Below are 19,240 nucleotides of genomic sequence, written 5' to 3'. Positions count from 1 at the left end.
TTTAACGGGAGGAAAAAGGCAAAAAAAGGAGATTCTGTCCTTCAAATGATGGTATTCCTCATTATTGTTTGGTATTGCTCGGTATTTGCTCGGTACAACTCGTTTTTTGACAGGATTTGACCTCCGACCGGACGTTCCTCTGCGTCCGGTCAGAGGACGTAATAATTGTTGAGACAAAATAAGTAGGAACTGAGGAAGAAGAATAGGTCCGATCAGGCGATCACATCACAGAAATGAGAATGAGAAATTTAAAAATTGCCAAATTGATGATCAATTCTTGTTTAGAGAACATTATTCAAATTCTCGATCAAGGTCAACCCAGACTCCAAACGAGTCGGATTCGGATTCAACAAATCGATCCGTTTTGAAAATTGGATCGGTTTGAGTTGACCCAAAAACTCAAAATTGATTTGTTTTTTATCCGAAAACCCGTTTTGACCTAAAAAGTAGAGATTGACCCATTTTTCACTGAAAAATTGGAGATTGACCCATTTTTTGACCAAAAAAATTAGCAATTTTTGGTCGGCCCCTGGTCATTTGGGTCGTGTCGGGTTGACCCGGACCTGAAGCGGGTCCGGTTCGGTTCCGAAAAAATCGACCTGTTTGCAAAAATGGGTCGGGTTCATGTTGACCTGAATAGTGCCAAATTAGTTCCTGATTCGACCTGAACCCGACCCGTGACCCGAAATTAACACCCCTATCAACAAGTTGGCTATCCTCTATTAGCTCATGTAAAAATGCATCCCACAACAATTTGTGAACATGATAGTAGTATGTATCACTCATATGCCCTTCTATATTATCCTTAATAGAGAACTTAAATGCTATTTCACTTTGAGAATAGGTATCACATAAGAGTATATATTATCTACTTTCCTTTACACATAATTTTTTTTTGTGACGAGGAAGTATTTTTCTTAGGCAAGTGAAAATCTCGGTTGACCTAGCATGCAACCCACACCAATTTACACGAGCCAACACTTAAGGCTTTCACTGCTTGCCAAGAGATTCGAACCAGAGACATGGGCTTTGCCCAATCGGCTCATCACCACCCGAACAATCAACGATGGGTACCTTTACACAGTTACAATGGACCTATTTTCTTCCCTATAGATTGGGATGACTATGAGAAACTTTCGTATCATGAAAAATGACAGCATGAATGTTTCTCACCTTATCTACACAAATGACCTTTTTGGTTGTTGCCAAGGCTGATCTCCCCACATTTTTTGCTCTAAGAAAAAACTTTTCCATGTTGATAGATTATGATGACCTTTTTGGTTGAAAGAACAAATACTTATATTTAGTGAATATTTATCAATTTATATATTGTTATTTCAATAGTCTCTTCTCCTATTAGCTTTAACGTGCTTACTTATCTAAGTGTATCATTTAAAAGATTTCCTCCCTTTTTGTCACATTTTATTTCATGGTTATCATTTAAGAAAGTTGCACATTCTTTATTAGCATTACATAATCCTTTCTAAGGACCCATAAGCAATGGATAAACTTTGCGTCCGGGATTCCTAAGTTTACAATGGTTGAAAATTCTATACCTTTTGTCCATAATTCTTATAGTCTCATTTTCATTAAAATGCCCTATGCCCTTTTGATTACTAAGAATTTTTCTCCCTAGATGTTACTTCTTTCTCATGGAACCTAATTTAATAATTGCCTTGAGTCTTTATTTTGTTGATGCATGCTGAACTTAGAAAAGGCTTTATTTGATGATTTATTTAGTGCTTTTGTAAGTTAGTATTTTCTTAAGAAGTTGATGCTTGTAGGAATTTATGGCCACTCAGACAAAATATTTGCTGCTCATAAATTGATAAGGCGGAAACTCATGGTTTATTGGCTTGAAAATATTCGAACTATTATTAGGGGATGGGAATTTGATTATATGAATGCTTGAAAAAAATTCTTTTTTATGGTTTATCTCTTTTGATATTCTAACTAGTTTCTCGATTTTTTGTCTTTTTATAATCATGTTCTTCGTCCCTGCAGTTGATCATGTACCTGCACCACCTCCTCATCACTACCCATAAGAGGAGTTGATTCAACGTTTTGATAGACTTGAGACTCGTCTGGATCAACAACAAACTAAACATGCTAATGATATGAGTTGGTTTAGGGAGAAAATTGAAACTATCCAACATCAGTTCACATTCATCCAACATCAGTATGACATCTTTAACTAGTTCTTTCAATCACCCCACAATCACCTTTTGATCAGGATCCACCTCTGTTCTAGGTTGTTCGTGTTGTACTTTTCTTTTTATGTCCATCTTTTTGTGTTTGTTTATATGAGAGGTTCAACAAAAAAAAAAAAATATTTTGACAAATTATACCAAAGAATAATATCAATTTATTTATGTTATTTCATTTTCACCTCAACAAATATTAATTATTAAGGATGACTTAATTTTTTAATTTATGTATTGATATCAAATTTACTTGACTGAGCATTAATAATTTTAATCAAATTTAATTATGATAATTAAATTATAATTAATATAAGATAATATTCTAATTAATTATTAATTTATGAAGCTAATTAAAGATTAAACTTTTCTTTGATCAATTCAAATAAAAAAAAATAGTAATTTTCTTAAATCATTATATTATTTGTTAATTAAATTTAATTATTTTGATTAATTTATTTTTTATGAATATGTCTTACATAATTAATACCAATTAATATTAATAATTTATAAGTTTATTCAAATTAAAAAAATAAAATAAATTAAGGACTATAAACAAACACGCGTAAGCCCTTTTTCTCCCCTAAATTCCTGATCCCAAAATCTCGAAACCCTCGGTGACAAAGGAAGCAACTAAGTCGCGCTAGAAGCTCGCCGGAAGGCATCGGCGGGATCAGTGGCGTTTGAAGGAGAAGGAGAGTTGTGGAGGTAAGTTAAATCCATATACGGATATGCTAAATCCTGGATTTAAGGTAAAACGGGGGAAACTGGATTTAAGATTAAAATTGTCATTTTTGTTGTTTCCTGCTTAAATGCTGCTACCAACGGCCCCTTATTAAGACTATGAATTCGAGTCACATATTCCATTATTTATCATTCTTTATTTAAACAAAAATTCTTCTTTAGATGGCTTTGCAATTGGCGATTATCTGTGAATGGATTGATAGAAAATGTTGTTTCAGTGTTTTTTCATGAAGTTTCATTGTTATAATTCAGTTATTCTGTGGTTTGTATGATCTCTAAAACATTACCTGTAAAAGAAATGAGTAAGGATTAGTACTATGAATATTGTTTCGTTTTTTTTCTTCTTAATTTAAAACCTCATGCAACGTATATTATGTTTCTTTTTGCAATACCTATAGCCACATCATCAGAAAATCCACTTGGTCAACCAAGAATCTCAATGCGGTTTTTGAATTAAAAACTAAGTTTAGGATCATTTGAACTATGATTTAAATAGATTTATAACCAAATTGAATATTTCGATGAGATGAGTACAACGACATTGAAAGTTTTCCAATTCGAGTTATAATGAGCATAAAATCAAGTACTTGAAATGAAGCTGAAAATATTGTGATATTAATTGATGGACCAAATGATATTTGAGTGTTGCATGCATATAATCAAAATGAGTGTCTCATTAAGAAGAATCTAACCAGCCTTAGAACACTTAATTTTGAGATTATTAAGGCACTTAAATCCTGAAAGAATGACCTATGATTAAATAAATCAATATTGGTTATGCAAGCTTCTCAATAGTAGTAATAAGTATTACCTTTTGTATTTATAAAAAAGCAAACAAATAATCTAGGAATAAACTTGATAAATGGGTATGAACCATATTATAATGGGGTTTGAAACACACATTACGAGGTGTTACATTATTTGAACCTTAAAACCCTTAAACATGAACCTAGTTCAAACCTTATTTGGAAACTTCTTCAAACAAGGTTTGAACCCCACCTCGAATCATATTCAAACAAGCATTATACCAACCCAAATTTTGGGTTCAAACCAGACACGAAGTGTATTTGAATAAGGTTTGATGTGGGTTCAAATCTTATATGAATCAGAGTTCTAACTTCTTTGTTTGAGTAGATTATTTGAATTTCTCTTTTCTTTCGGTTCTGGGTAAATGGTGGTAATGTAAGAGTGTCATCATTGTAATGCATGAGAAATGCAATATAATCAAAATCAACAAACATTAAAACTTACCTTTTTTTAACAAAATGATTGTTGTGAGGTGATGTCCAGAGTAGTTCACATAAAGGATATGGGTGGGCTTCGGGTGAGAGCAAGAGTCCATGTTAATGTAGAGAGGCGATTGTTCGATTGATCGCACAAGGAGATTGTTGAAGAGGATACTTGTAGAGAGAGTTCAAACACTGTTTGTTTGTACACTCATGTAGATATAAGTGATCATCTTTTATATCACATTTGAGGGTATTTTTATACTTATCTCAACTGTTGTTTTGTTTATTAGAAATATATCATCTACAAAATGCATAAACTAAGACTCCTTGCTTTGCATATCATTTGTAAGATAACCAATAAAAAAATGAATTCAATGTTCATTCTTGATGTAAGCATGTGATAATTGAAAACTCTTTGGTCACTTCACAATTATTTTTAATGCTTGTTAATACTTCATCATACATATTTTTAATTATGTCAAGATGTCTTTCAAATTGTTGCTTTAGATCACACTAAATTAATACCGGTGATACTTGATCACACTCAAGGTCAGTAAAAATCATATGAAGATTCTTCTTTATGTTATAAAATTTCCATTAAATGTCCTAACTTGAAATATTGTTTCCATAGTAGTTTAATCTGTAATGAAATTAGCTTGATTCCCCAAAATTGATGTGATTTTTATAAGTCGATGATCCATTGCTCCCCTCACTTTATTTTCTGGCTCATAAGTTTTATTCCTTTATAGTTAGTACTATATTAAATAGCACAATTATTCTTAAATATTGATATAAAGTGCTTATTCTTTAATCATTGGACATTATTTTAGTTTTCAAAATTCTATTGAAAAGATTTGTCAGCCAATTCCTCATAACATCTCCTATAGCTTTCCATGACACATCAATCTAATTAATCTAATATCTATTCTAATTTATTATAAAATGTACTGATAATTACATTCTAAAAAAACATTTAATTTATAGGACTTCTCTTTCCTAATTATTATAATATTTCCCCAAATTTAAATATAATTATAAACATTTTACTTGAACTGATTTTTATAAATATTTGATAATGTAATTTATTTTTATATAGTTGTAGAGTTGTGACTGCCGAACTCGTTTAGGAATAAATAGCTATCGCAAAACCCTTTAGATTCCCTCACTGCCCCCATTATAGGTCATAAATTTTTTGTTTTAAAATTCTAGCACATCATATTTTAGGTTGGCTTATCCATTGTAAATTCTTTTTAAATTATAAATATAAGATTATTTGTAAAAAATGTGAATTCTGATAGTCATATACATATAAGAATAGCAAACATCATCCTTTGTGACATAGGTGTGGTATATCAGTATTCGTTCATGGCCATCAAATACTATTTTTTTCTCATCCATTTATATTAAAAATAAAATGAATTTTCTATGCCTTCAAGAAAGAAAACCAAATAGCTTGGGCTTATGTAATGGCCGCAACCAATCTTAATCATGTTTATCAGATAATAATTTTAACTCCTTTTTTTCCCTACATGTTATTGATCATTATATGTATATCTGAACAAAATAAATTAATATGGACCAATAATTGCTCTTAGCAGCAACAAAGGGGCATGATAGGGCACAGATGCAAAAATGATACGCATAGTTACATAAAGTATTAATATATAAATATGCATAAATATATACACAACTTTTATGCAGCTAATTCGTTTTTTTTTAAACATATGGAACATTGTATCTTAGTTTATAATAATTATCATAAAAAATTAGAAGACTGCGTATTAAATAATAATTGCCAATATTTATGTGATTGTAAGTTATATTCTTAACGTTTTATCTTTCTCTTACTCTTTCTTTGGAGCCAAAACAATTTTTCTTAGTTGTGATTTCCTTAAACCTAAAATTTGAGAGCTCTATGTAGATGCTTATGGTATGGCTAAGAATTTGTAAATATCAAAATAAAAAATGTGGATGGCTTGAATATTGAACTAACCACTAGCCTCATTCAACAATAAGAATGGCTGTTGAATGTCATTGAAGCTCTTCAATTTCTTTGCTCTCATTGGGAAGTTTAGTTCCTCCGAGTTATCTGATGCTTCAACTTGTAAAAACATATTTTGAGATTGTTGAGATGATGTGCGAAGACAACTTGTCAATTCTTGGGACAAGCTCTTTCCCAGTTTATGCTCACTCAAGTTGTCAGTAGCTTTTTTGACGTTTTGGAGATGAAGGTCAATCATTTTTTCATATAATACTACAGGAAATGAAACGGTCAATTATGAAAATTTGCAATGAAAAGTTTTCATGGACAATTATCAACAAAATTACTCACAGATATTCCGTCAATAATTTATCAATGGAATTGAGACGGATATTCCATTATACTGTGCTTGATGGAAATCCATCAGTAATTTCTTGGTATGTTCCAAATTATGTCACCCCCAACCCCAAATCTAAATCATTTTCTCTTACACAACTCGTTGCTTTGCTTTCACTCCACCTCTCTCCCTCCCTCCTTCCATTTCCCTCCCTCGCTCTATCTTTCTATTCTCTCTATCTCTCTATCTCTCTTGAACTCCCTTCCTCCTTCCCCCTCTCTCTTTTTGCGTCCTTCCTCCCTACCACTCTCTCACTTTCTATCTCTTTCTTTCAATTTTGTATGAAATATGATTATTTCTTATTTATGTGAGTATGCTATAGAAGCACGTGAATGTCATGACCTAATTTTTTGTTTCTTTAGTTATGTTTTGCTTTTAAATTTGTTTTTAAAAAGTTTATCATATCAGGATTTTGATTTGTGAGAAAAATAAAAAAAAAACTATATAGAAAGGCATCCACTTTAGGGGTTTATGATCATATAAATGCAATGAATCAATTGTGAAGTAGCACATATCGTAGGAGAAACAATTTGGTCAGAATTATAAGTCTTTATTCTAAGGATGGATTTTGTAATCTTTGGATTAACTCATCCTGATGGAGAAAGATTGTTCACTTCATGATCTAATTATTCCTAAATTTTAGCTTAAAATGTAGCTACTCTTTTATAGGCATAGTTTGGTATTAGCAAATGTGTAGCACAGTAAGATATGACCCTCTAACAATTTTATTAATTGAAGATCATCTTGCTTGAACCAAGCTATTTAAGTCATAGCATGGTTGTAACTTTTTGTTTTCCCTTTTACAGTTCTTTTCCCTCGAAAGTCGCAGCAATCTATTTGTTTTTTGAAGGATTTTTTATTGTCAATTCTAATAACAATCAATCTGAAGCTTGTAGACCAAGTATGTTTTTGTGTGTGGACTATGTTAGTTCTTCTTTTTCTTCAACATTATCATCAGCACGATCTTTTTTTTTTTTAATTTATTATACATTTATGGAGTTGTAGTGTTGAAATACAAATTACACACATGGATATTTATACAATTTTCTTTATACATTTAAAATTGTCATCTATCACTCCTTTGTATTTCAACTTCATATGCAACATGACTATCTTATATTTTTTCATGGAGATTGTTTAAGCGGACACTATGTAGCACTAAAAGTGATTTTGGTTGATTTTATTCATTACTATATGAACATCAATTGTTAATCTTCTCACAATTTGTTCTTATTAACAGGTTAAGCTTCATGGAAAAAGATGTTATTGAAGCAGATAAATGTGAGGTATGCATACATATTTTTTTTCCTTAATTTATTTATTATTTAGGCTGAGCGAATGTGACTTCATAGGTTTATTTTGGATGCATCGATTGTGACTCCATAGGTTTGTTCTTGCTTGAGCGATTTTGGCTCCATATGCCTATTTTAATTAGACGGAGCGATTCTAACTCCATAGGGCTTATTTTTTAATGAAATAATTGTAATTCCAATGGTTTGTTTTAATTAGATGGAGCGATTTGGACTCCATAGGTTTTTTTTTAAATGGAGTGACTCCATTGGTCTGTTTAAATTAGATGAAATGATTTTGACTCCATAAACTTATTTTTGATAGAGTGATTGCGATTCCAATAGTTTGTTTTAATTAGATGAAATGATTGTGGCTTCATAATCTTATTTTAGATGGAGCAAATATGACTCATAATTTTGTTGTAATTAGATGGAGCGGCGGTGACTCTATGGGGTTTTTTTTGATGGAGTGAGTGTGATTCTATAAATTTATTTTAATCAGATGGAGCAACTGTGACTTTATGAGTTTGTTTTAATTAGATGGAGCGAATGTGACTCCAATGGTTTGTTTAACTAGATGGATCGACTGTGACTCCATAGGGTTATTTTACATGGTGTGATTGTGACTCCATAGTTATATTTTAATTGGATGGAGCGATTGTGATTGGCTTATTTTTGTTGGAGCGAGCATGATTCAATATATTTACATGTACATTGTAATTTAGTATAATTTATATGATAAATCTTACATGTGGTTGGAATTTATAAACATCAAATTGTCATTCCAAAATCTATATTTCAAAATTAATCTTTATCAAAATAATATGCTAAGATTTTGTGTGCCTGCATCGAATGTATTAAAAAAAATTCCATAAGTTGAAATAAAATCTTGTTATGATATATCTTGAGTGAATGCATAAAATCAAATTCAAAGAAAAGAATTATTACAATCCTATTGTATAATAAATAAAAAAAGGAAATGAAATGAATTTTTAAACTCTAGGTCTTATATATTACAATGAGTTGAATATAAATGACCATTTACTGATATTAATATGTTTAATCTCTTTCATTTATCTTTTCTTCTTTCAAATTATGCAAATAAGATTCATGCTTTTCAATAGTTTTAATGAATTTTTAAACACTACCATTGCCAGGTTTCAAGCCTTAGATGAGAAAAATAGAGGGTTGTGTTAGGTAGTCAACAACCAGTGTAAAATTTGTTGAGTAAGCATGACACGAATACTTTAATGCATTGTGTTAATGCTAGGGCATTCGTTGGAAGTGATGCGTTGTATGATTTGAATACAATGAGAAGTATGCAACGACCACTACATCGTCACTTAGGTGCTATGTTAAATAAGGGTTCCCACATCATGGACTGATGTGGGCAATAATCTAGTCCATGATACTATAATTAGCATAAGAATTTGGAATATAGGTTCTCTATCAAACAAATTAGTAGAATTAATAGATATTATGATTCATATGAATATTAATATTATATGCATTCAAGAAACCAAGTGGGTTAGAGAGAAAGCTAAGGAGATTGATAGTATATGATTTAAATAATGATATTCAGGTATGAGTCATATTAGAAATAGTATATGTGTGATTATAGATAAGAGCTTGAAGGATAATATTATAAAAATTAATAGAATTAAAGATAAAACTATAGTTTTAAAGATTATTATTGATATTAAAATTATTAATATTATGAGTGTTTATGCTTCTCAAATAGGTTTGGATATATGTCAAAATTAAAAATTTAGAATGATTTAGAAGAACTAATACAAATGATAACTCTTGAAGAAATAATTTTTATTGGAGGATATTTTAATGAATATATTGGTAAAGTGGTAGAATATTTTAAAAGCATTTATGGTGTATGATTTTAGAGAGACTATTGAAGGAGATATAATCATATTAAATTTTTCTTTAGCTTATAATTTTGTAATTGCTAATACTTTATTTAAGCAAAGAGAGAAGTATATCCTCACTGATAAGAATTGATATAATAAAACTCAAATTAATTATTTTCTTATAAGAAAAATAGATTGTTTAAATTGCAAAGATTGTAAGCTTTTTCTAAGTGAAGGTTTATGTATCCAACGACAAGTATTAGTTTTGAACTTCAAGATGATAGGGCAAAATATAAAAAATAAAGTTATATGTTGTCCTAAAATTAGATGGGGTATTTAAAGCTAACAATAATATTTTTGAGAGAAAGATTTAAGATCTTAAGATTTTGATTGTGCACGAGACAACTAATATTATGTGGGAAAAACTAGATAGTGATATTAATAATGTTGCAAATATTTGCTTGGATTATTAAAAGTAAAAGCTCATAATGATAAAAATAGTGGGCGGTGGAATTAAAATGTGCAAAAAAAGATAAAAAAATAAGAAACTTTATTATAAAAATTGGTTTTGATGTAAAAGCTCAAAAAATGAAAAATATATAAAACGGCCTGTAAGGAGTCTAAGAAGTTAATATATGATGCAAAGAATTTTTCTTTAATGATTTATATAATAGTTGTTGATTCCTATTTTAAGAATAAAGGTGACACACAAGAGTGTGCGAATTATAGAGGAATTAAATTAATGTGTCATATATTAAAACTTTAGGAGAAAGTTTTTTTATCATAGGTTACGACGTGATACTAATGTTTCTCAAAATAAAATTGGATTCATACTGGGTAGGTCTACTACGGAAGCTATACATTTATTAAGAGATTTGATGGTGAAATATAAAGAGAGGAGGATCTATCTATGATATTTTTTGAGTTAGAGAAAATGATAATGTTCCAAGAGAAATGCTCTCGAGAGTTCTAGAAAAGAAATGAATTATTACTGCTTATATTCAAGTCATTAAGGATATGTATGCAAGAACGGTTACTTGTGTTCAAACACATGGTGGTTTGAACAAGTATTTTCCTATTTCAATTGGATTACATCAAGGATCAACTTTAAACCCGTATCCTTTTGCTTTAGCATTGGATCTTCTTACTAGACATTTACAAGTGGATGTACCATGGTGTATGCTTTTTGCTTATGTTATTCTTCTTGTTGATAAGACTAGGGAGGGAGTTGAAGGAAAAAAGAGTACACATTTTAGATATCTCGGGTCTATTGTCCAAAGTGATAGTGAAATAGATGAGTATATTATTTATAAAATTCAAGTTGGATGGTGGAAGTGGAGGGATGCATCCAGCCTGTTGTGTTATTGAAAAGTATCCCTCAAACTTAAGGGAAAATTCTATGAGATGGTGGTGAGACCTGCAATGCTTCATGGCACAGAATGTTGGCCATTAAAAGAGAAGCATAAAATTAAGTTAAGTGTTGCAGAGATAAGGATGCTCAGGTGGATTCACTTTTAGGGATAGAATGCGAAATGAGTATATACGTGAAAAGTTTGAGTAGCTCCAGTGGAAGATAAGGTTAGAGAGACCTTCCTTAGATGGTTTGGTCACATCAAATGTCGGCCTTCTGATGACCTGGTTTGAAGAGTAGATGTATTAGATTTGACATATGTTAAGAAATGTGAAGGTAGACCTAAAATACTTGGTCACAAAATATTAGAAATAATATTTTTTTATTAGATTTAAATAAGAATTTGATTCTTAACAGAACACAATTGAGTCAAATGATTCATATAGCTGACTCCACGTAGTGGGATAAAGGCTTGTTGTTGTTGTAAATAAGTGGTATTGAATGTATCTTTGATAAAATGAAGAAACAATACTTGAATAAAAACTCATTATTATTGAAGACTTTAATGATCATGTATGTTGTATGATTTGATTTTATTGAAATTTATGGATCCAAATATAAGCTTTATGTTATAATTTCTTCTTTGATTTCAATAAAACCATTCATAATTACTTAAAAAAAAGGGATGAGCACGTCATTGCTTGCATCATCATAATCTCATTGTCTTGCATACACATTTTATGGTATACAAACAAACAAACTACGGGCATATAAAAAAATATGTTAAACATAGTTTACTTGCTGATTTTATAAATGTTGAAATATTGCATGTCTCATGGTACACCAATATCTTAGTATCGATTATAATGTCAATTATATGCATGCATGATCATTTTCATTGCATAAACTATAATGTTAGTTTCTTGCACACACCATGGTACATTTATGTGTTAATTGTCACATTAATATGCATTTTATAGCGTTTGATTAATTAAAATTCTAATATATGCTTTCTTTATGTCACTTGAAAGGAATATTTGATATTGCTTGTGTCATGTTCCCGGTATTGTCATCCCCTCAAACCTTAAATAAAGTTTCTGATTTGACTTGATGCGCGCATGCCTCTATGTTCTTCACTCGGTCTAGCTAGCTGAGGCTTATATTGAGGTACTGTTTCTGTGCTTTATAAACTCTCTTTTATTGATCGATTGGAGGCCCAAAATTTGTGGCATGGGCTTAAAACCCATGCATTTTTTATTTATAATATATTGTAAATTAAAAGTGACTAAAAATGGATATAAGAAAAAAATTGAAATATTTATTGCCCATTATTGAAATCAATAGTTTTTGTGGCTGAGGTTTAAGATGAGGGGTCCTATAGTGACTAGTTGCAACTAATATTTTAAATGGCTAAGGTGTAAGACAGGTGTTTTACTTGTCATGGAGCTAGCAAAGGCAAAGCCTCCATAATAGAGGGCTCGAGCCTCATGACTTTCATATTTAAAATGTTTCATAAATTAAATGCTAGAAAAAAATTGAAAAAGATTATGAAATTCAATGTCCATAATCATTACATACATATTTTAACTCTAAATCTTATAACACAAACATAGAACTTTTGTCCGGATTTTAACAACTAGGTGCCTAATTTATAGAGCTAAACAAAATGCATATTATATAAAAATTGAAAGATAACTAACATCAAAATCCCTAAAATCTCAAAATCTTAAAGAGTCATGCCATATGAACTATAATGATTAAAAAAGTTATTAAATACCTTATAAATTTAATCGTTTATAATTGACTTTAGAGATTTATTCAGAGGTGCTTGCAATGAGTCGAGTCTTACGACTACGTCAATGAAAGATACAACTCTAGCATCAACTAAGGTGTTTGCTGTCAAGATTAGAGGTGCAGGCTATCAAGTTGATTGAGGCAAAGTAATCCCAATGAGTTATTGATTGGGCAAAGTTAATGATGGAGATTAATTGAGTCAGCAAGTAAATGTGGTAGAAGCAATGATTGAGTGAGTCAATGAAGGAACGAGGTCACTTTTGTGTGGGAGAAGCAACTATCGAGTGAGCTTGTAAGGGAGTAAGTTTTTGAGGGAAAAATAATGAGAAATGGGCCAGTGAGGGAACAATGAGTGGAAAGCTGTTTGAGGCGGCCAATTTTTTATTTTTATTTTTTACTTTTATATGCTCTAAAAATAACTTTGAGACATTTGTTTAATATATTAAACTAAAAAAATTATTTCATTATATAGCTGCTTAGAGATTTTTAATCATTTAATTTAAGTTCGCCTAAATTATAATATGGGAGAATTATCTTATGGTTTATAGAAGGTATGCCCCAAGCAATTGGGATGCTGCCTCGAGTTGTGAGGAGTATGCCACACGTGTTGAATGCCTCTCCCCTGGTTTTGCCTCGGCAATTTTGGTTTGCCCCTCCTTAGGTGAGCCCTAAAATGCCTTTTAAAACACTATTTACAACAATATATCATTCTTCCTATGTATAAATACTATGTTCAATTTTAATCGTTTGTATGATCAATCAATCATATTTATGATTGATGATCATATGTACAATCCTTCAATACGTGGTTTGGTTATATTTGGCAAAGCATTTCTTAATTTATATAAATATAACTACTTGAAAATAAATTTTGTTTACTTACAATAATGATATTGCAATGTTTAGTTGTTTCAATCACCCTTGGACAAATAGTTTACAATATATAATATAAACAGACATATTAGACTAAGATGACCTTGGATAAATCTTTGCACTTTAGTCTTCTTGACTTATGTTCTTGAGCCCATCACGAAGTGGCCAAAGTTTGAATTGATTTACGGTCAATATTGTAAATCCTCAGAGTTTTAATTTGAATTGATTTTGGGCTTATAGGAACTGAGAGTCAACTTGTTTGATCAATTTTGAGTGTTTTAAGACCTATTAAGATTTTGACTAAAGTTGTTGGTTTAGATTTATTTTTCTATTACTTTTTCACACCCCAAAGGATTTGAGTTTTGAAAAATAAAGAAGGCATTGATAGTCCGAGTTAATTTGTTTGGAATGAAAGTGGTAGTATTTATGTGTGGTATAATTAAGGATGGAAGAATTTTTTATATCTGAGTAATGGCGGAGAATACAACCCTGTTAAGGTAAGGTAGAGAAAAAGTGATTTGTGCGATTTAGTCAAATGCAACATATGACAGAGAATGCACCATTAAAGTAACTGGATATAATTATTGGTTGAGTAGGTGTAGGGGTAGGCTAATAAATGGCTAGAATTCACAAAAAAAAAAAATCTATGCGTAATAAAATTCACATCTCTTTTAGTATTCAACATGGTGATTGGTGAATGAATGGAGGATTCTCTGGGCCCATTCCGAAGCACTTATTACGAGTCTTGATGAAAGATAGAATTCATATAATGTTTAGCTTGAAAAGGGATAGATTATAGGTAGTATGGAGTAAATTAAGTAAAATGATTTGCCACATAGTTTACCACTTTACCTTGAATGTATGGAGATCAGGCTTCTGCTCCTGATCCTTTTTTTTTTGTTATGCTTGATTTTCTCCAATGTTTCATCCAGAGTGAAGCTTGTTCATGTATCAATGTGTCTTCATTTCATTAATTACCCTCCCAAATCTGCAGTAAATTGCTGGAACTGGTAATCTCCTGAATGGTGAACTGGTAATCTCAGTGGAGCATGCAGTAGAAATCACTGCAGTCCTGATTGACAGGACGGGATTATTCTTCTGATAGGAAAAGGCTGTGTAATCATCTGCAATCCGGTATGTGGAGGCCGTGAGAGAATAGTCCTGATCATGATCATGGCTCCAGCCCTTACAACAAATCAGAACGAGAAATTATTTCGTGCGGAGTCCACACGATAAAGAATCGTCTGGATGTGAGTATACACAGTGTCTGTACACACATTGTATAAAAAAAATAAAATTGTATACAAATTATACTCAGTGTACAGTCACATCCGAATGGTTCTTTACTGTCCGGACTCTGCACGGAATAATTTCTCAATCAGAACATAGTCCTTATGACATATATCATCGGTTAGCTCTGGTAACAATGATCACATAGTTTCACATTTCTATTTCTTTTTTGGCCTGCTTATTGACCTTATTTAGTTGTCAAATCTCTTTATTGCAGCATTTCACCAACAAGACGGGAATGATATAGAGTTTGGTTACTTGTTTATGAAGAAGTTATTGTTTCTGTGAATCCTACTGTCTTCTAAAGATCGCTATAGATGTGCAATTTATAGATCTCTGAACTTGTTGCCTTATGACAATCCAAATGATAGTGATGTTGATCTTCTCTATTTGAGTTTCCAAACTAATATCTGACGATTCCAACAAATATCAGATGCATAATTTACTTGGTCTGATAGCTTCGAATGGATCATTTCTCCTATTTTTCTAGTTTGAAGTGGGCTCAACTTCAGTTCTCCATTGTATTTGGTGTTCAGTTGCTGTTGAGGTAAGCTGCATTTCATGTTTTTATTACAGTGCTTGTTGCAGGTCTCCCTTTCTCTCATGCTTTTATCTCTCTAATTGTGCTATGCTTTCATTGTTTTCTCTTAGAATTCTTCACTGAGACACACACGTCCACATTGTTTAGTGAGACAAAATTTTACATCTTTTTACGGTATTTTGTTTTTCTGTGGCTCTCACTCTGCAGTGTGAGGCCTGTTGTTCTCAAATAATGAGGGGGAAGAGTAAAAGCCATTGTAAGTAATTCATGGTTCAATTATATGTTCTGAGTGGTGGGAGTTGATGTCTTGGTGTTGTACTTATTCACTATTAAGGTGGGGTTCTGATGTTATATTGATCAATAAATGGTGATTTGATGTCCTATATACATAGCCAAATTATTAAGTACTAAAATATTTATCATGGTTGGAGCCCTTACTCATATTTATATTACATGTTTTTTTTAAAAAAAAATTTGGAAATTCAAGAAGCGGAAAAATTACCAGTCAACTAAGGTTTCGTTTGGGACAGCTTTCTTACTACTTAAAGTAAATTTTTAGTAAAAAATGAAAATTTTTATACTAGAAAATTACTTTAAGAAATAGTAAAAAAGGAGTCTCAAATGAAGCCATGGTTAAAATGATTCCATTAGTTATAGTTCTTGATTATAGAGAGCCACACTTCTTTGAAATAGGAGAATGTGTGAATGGAGCACTTAGGTTTTTATTTTGAAATTTTACAAATTTAAAATCCTTACAAATAAATTACTTATGAAGGTAATTACTTGGACAATTAAATAACACATTTAATTGACAAGTGTACAATTGCATGAGATAAAGATGTATAAAATATGATGATAAGCCATTATAAGTGATTGTCCAAGTTCTAATTACAATATAAATGATGTTACATTCAAGTATATTAGAACACCCATACTTTAATTAATTAGTCAAATCTTACAAGTGTGTTAGTCACCACACAAAATAATTATCACAACATTAATCTTCAATTAAGAAAGTAATTAATAAAATGAAACTAAATTATATAGTTCTACTACTTCACATTGTACACATTTATTCCTTAGGACAAATGTAACTCAATTACTTATTCTTTTGAGCTAGAGTGCCCACTCTCCTAGTAGATGATGAAAAATTTTCTATACAAAAAAAAAAAAATAAATAAATAAATAAATAAAATATATATATATATATATATATATATATATATATATATATGAACTATAACTAATGGTGAATGATGAAAATAACCAACTAATATAATATTGTGTGTGATATACAAATTTTCAATAAAGCTTAAGAGATTGAATGAGATTAGGATATTATTAAGAATGAACTCAAGAATTTTATTTTGATTGATAACACTTTTGTTTCTACACAAAAGCACTCCAAATGAATTTACAAAGAAAGTTCTTAATTTTTACAAATCAATTGGATTTTTTTGCTATCAATATTAGATGGTATTTATAGACTTACAATACTTTTAAAACATCCCTTAAAAAAATCTTTAAAAATATTCTAAAAATTTCCTCAATCGAGTGAGCTCTTATCATCAAATGAAATCAAATTTATGCAAAATAAATAATTATAATTAAGACTAATTTATCTAATTAAATAAAGTTCACTAACTATATAAATTTTTTGGATTGATATAAAATCAATCAAGATCAATTTCTAGATAACAATGATATAATTGACATAGTTTTGCATAGTTGGAAAATTTATTAAATATAATGCAATTTTAATAGCAACTAAATTTGCTCATGATGATATGTGATCAATGATCATATGATGAGCAAATTGAGCATATGTTTATAGCATATAATGATGATGATGTTGATGATGAAATATAATATAATTCAAGTATTGTAAGACAACTTAAATGAAATTTTAAAAAACTATGAAATAATTTTTTTTATAACATCTAAAATACAATCTGATTAAATATAGATAAAAATTAATTAATTTTAATTATATTTTCATCATCTTTGAGATCCTTGATAATTCTACTATACCCATTTATATTAAAATTCAAAGACAACTACACTATGTTACACTTGAAACTTGGAGCTTTGAAATTTTCACTTAAAGTCTTCTAGAAATGTGAAAAATGATCATCATCCTCATTATTAAAAATAAAAAAAAAATCTAATAAAATATTTAGCAATTCATTAAAAGGGATCCATAGATCGAATTACGAAGAAGCTCCCATAATCAACCTGATCTAACCAGTTCGATAAGCCTTAATTCATCTAGTATGGTGTCAATTTCAATATTCTTAGTGTCAATGGAATCATTGCAATGTGACCATTGTTTTAATTATAAATTTATTGAAAATAAATTTTTTTATAAACTTATCAAGAAAAAAATTGTATCAATTTTTTTTAAAATCAAAATAAACATTCATAGTATAAACAAAAAATTTAGAATAATATTGTATCTTTAATATTTAAAAATCACTATCTTTTTTTTATAATAGAGTTGATTATGATTTTATTGACTACACCAAGCTTTGAATTATGAACTTATTATATTCCATAGCCCTCATATTATCACTAACCAATTAACTTTATCAATAAATGAGTCAAAATTACTTCAACTATCAATATGAATACCAAGTCTGCCACAACATTAAATACAACAAAAGAAACCTTCACAAGACCTCTTCACAATCACAAGAAATTATTCAGTGCGGACACCAGACATAGCTTTATGTCTGGAGACGAATAAGAGCACGCTACGTCATCCGGTACATAAAGGATACACAACCGCGAATGTGTCATGCTCTGATTTGCCTTTAGACGATGTCTGAAATCCGCACAAAATAATTAATCCGCAATCACAGCTCTATAATGTTATGCACCTACTGTCCGTTTCCTTTGGCCAGCAGATAAAGTTTCTATGCTATTTCCTATGGATGTGACCTCAAATCCAAACTGAGAGCAGTCTTCCTACTGTTCTGAAAACCAACTTTAAGTGCTACAGCTTCTCCATTAATGCTTAATATTCTTCTTCTTCCTCAAAGTAGAATGGAATTAAAGGTCGGTTTGGGACAGCTTTCAACCACAATTTTATTTGACTACTGCTTTTTGTAAGTTTCTACACGAAAAGCTAATTTTTATTTATCTCATTAACTTCACTAACTAACTTTATAAAATGTCTAATACAGACCCTAATTCTATTTGCATGCTGAGAGATTCTCATAGAAATCATCGATTTCTAGAAGGAACTGAGCTTGCCAACTGTGGAGAGTAGGATATTTCTTCCTTTCCTCTTCTTGTCTCTGCCATTTTGGAAACTTGAAAGCTCTTTAATTTCATGCCATGGAAGCTTTTGTTGTTTCCATATTTTAAATTATATTTATTTTTAAATTCGCAGTCATCTTTTGATTTTTATGCTAAGAGAAGGAGACAAAGTGAAGCGTGTTTGATAATCTGAAATAAATAATAATAATAATAATAATAATAATAATAATAATAATAATAATAATAATAATAATAATAATAATAATAATAATAATAATAATAATAATAATAATAATAATAATAATAATAATAATAATAATAATAATAATAATAATAATAATAATAATAATAATAATAATAATAATAATAATAATAATAATAATAATAATAATAATAATAATAATAATAATAATAATAATAATAATAA

The 19,240-nt window shown here is 30.1% G+C and overlaps 1 long non-coding RNA gene across 3 annotated transcripts; it reads left to right on the top strand.

The window, feature by feature from the left end:
- Positions 1–2,793: 2,793 nt before the first annotated feature.
- Positions 2,794–15,974, top strand: LOC110107702. 3 transcript variants are annotated; one of them, XR_002304389.2, is made up of 4 exons: positions 2,794–2,909; positions 7,793–7,838; positions 14,716–15,141; positions 15,229–15,974. It is a non-coding gene; the product is annotated as an uncharacterized LOC110107702 (long non-coding RNA). The 3 variants fall into 3 exon arrangements; XR_003701837.1 differs by lacking the exons at positions 2,794–2,909; positions 7,793–7,838 and adding an exon at positions 12,081–12,221 and having other exon boundaries at positions 15,229–15,558; positions 15,663–15,974; XR_003701836.1 differs by lacking the exons at positions 2,794–2,909; positions 7,793–7,838 and adding an exon at positions 12,081–12,221.
- Positions 15,975–19,240: the final 3,266 nt, after the last annotated feature.

This window comes from Dendrobium catenatum, unplaced genomic scaffold (genome assembly GCF_001605985.2).
Source record: "Dendrobium catenatum unplaced genomic scaffold, ASM160598v2 fragScaff_scaffold_1022, whole genome shotgun sequence".
NCBI classification, from domain to species: domain Eukaryota; kingdom Viridiplantae; phylum Streptophyta; class Magnoliopsida; order Asparagales; family Orchidaceae; genus Dendrobium; species Dendrobium catenatum.
The sequence above is the reverse complement of the archived record's forward strand: the minus strand, read 5'-3'. Positions and strand labels throughout refer to the sequence as shown.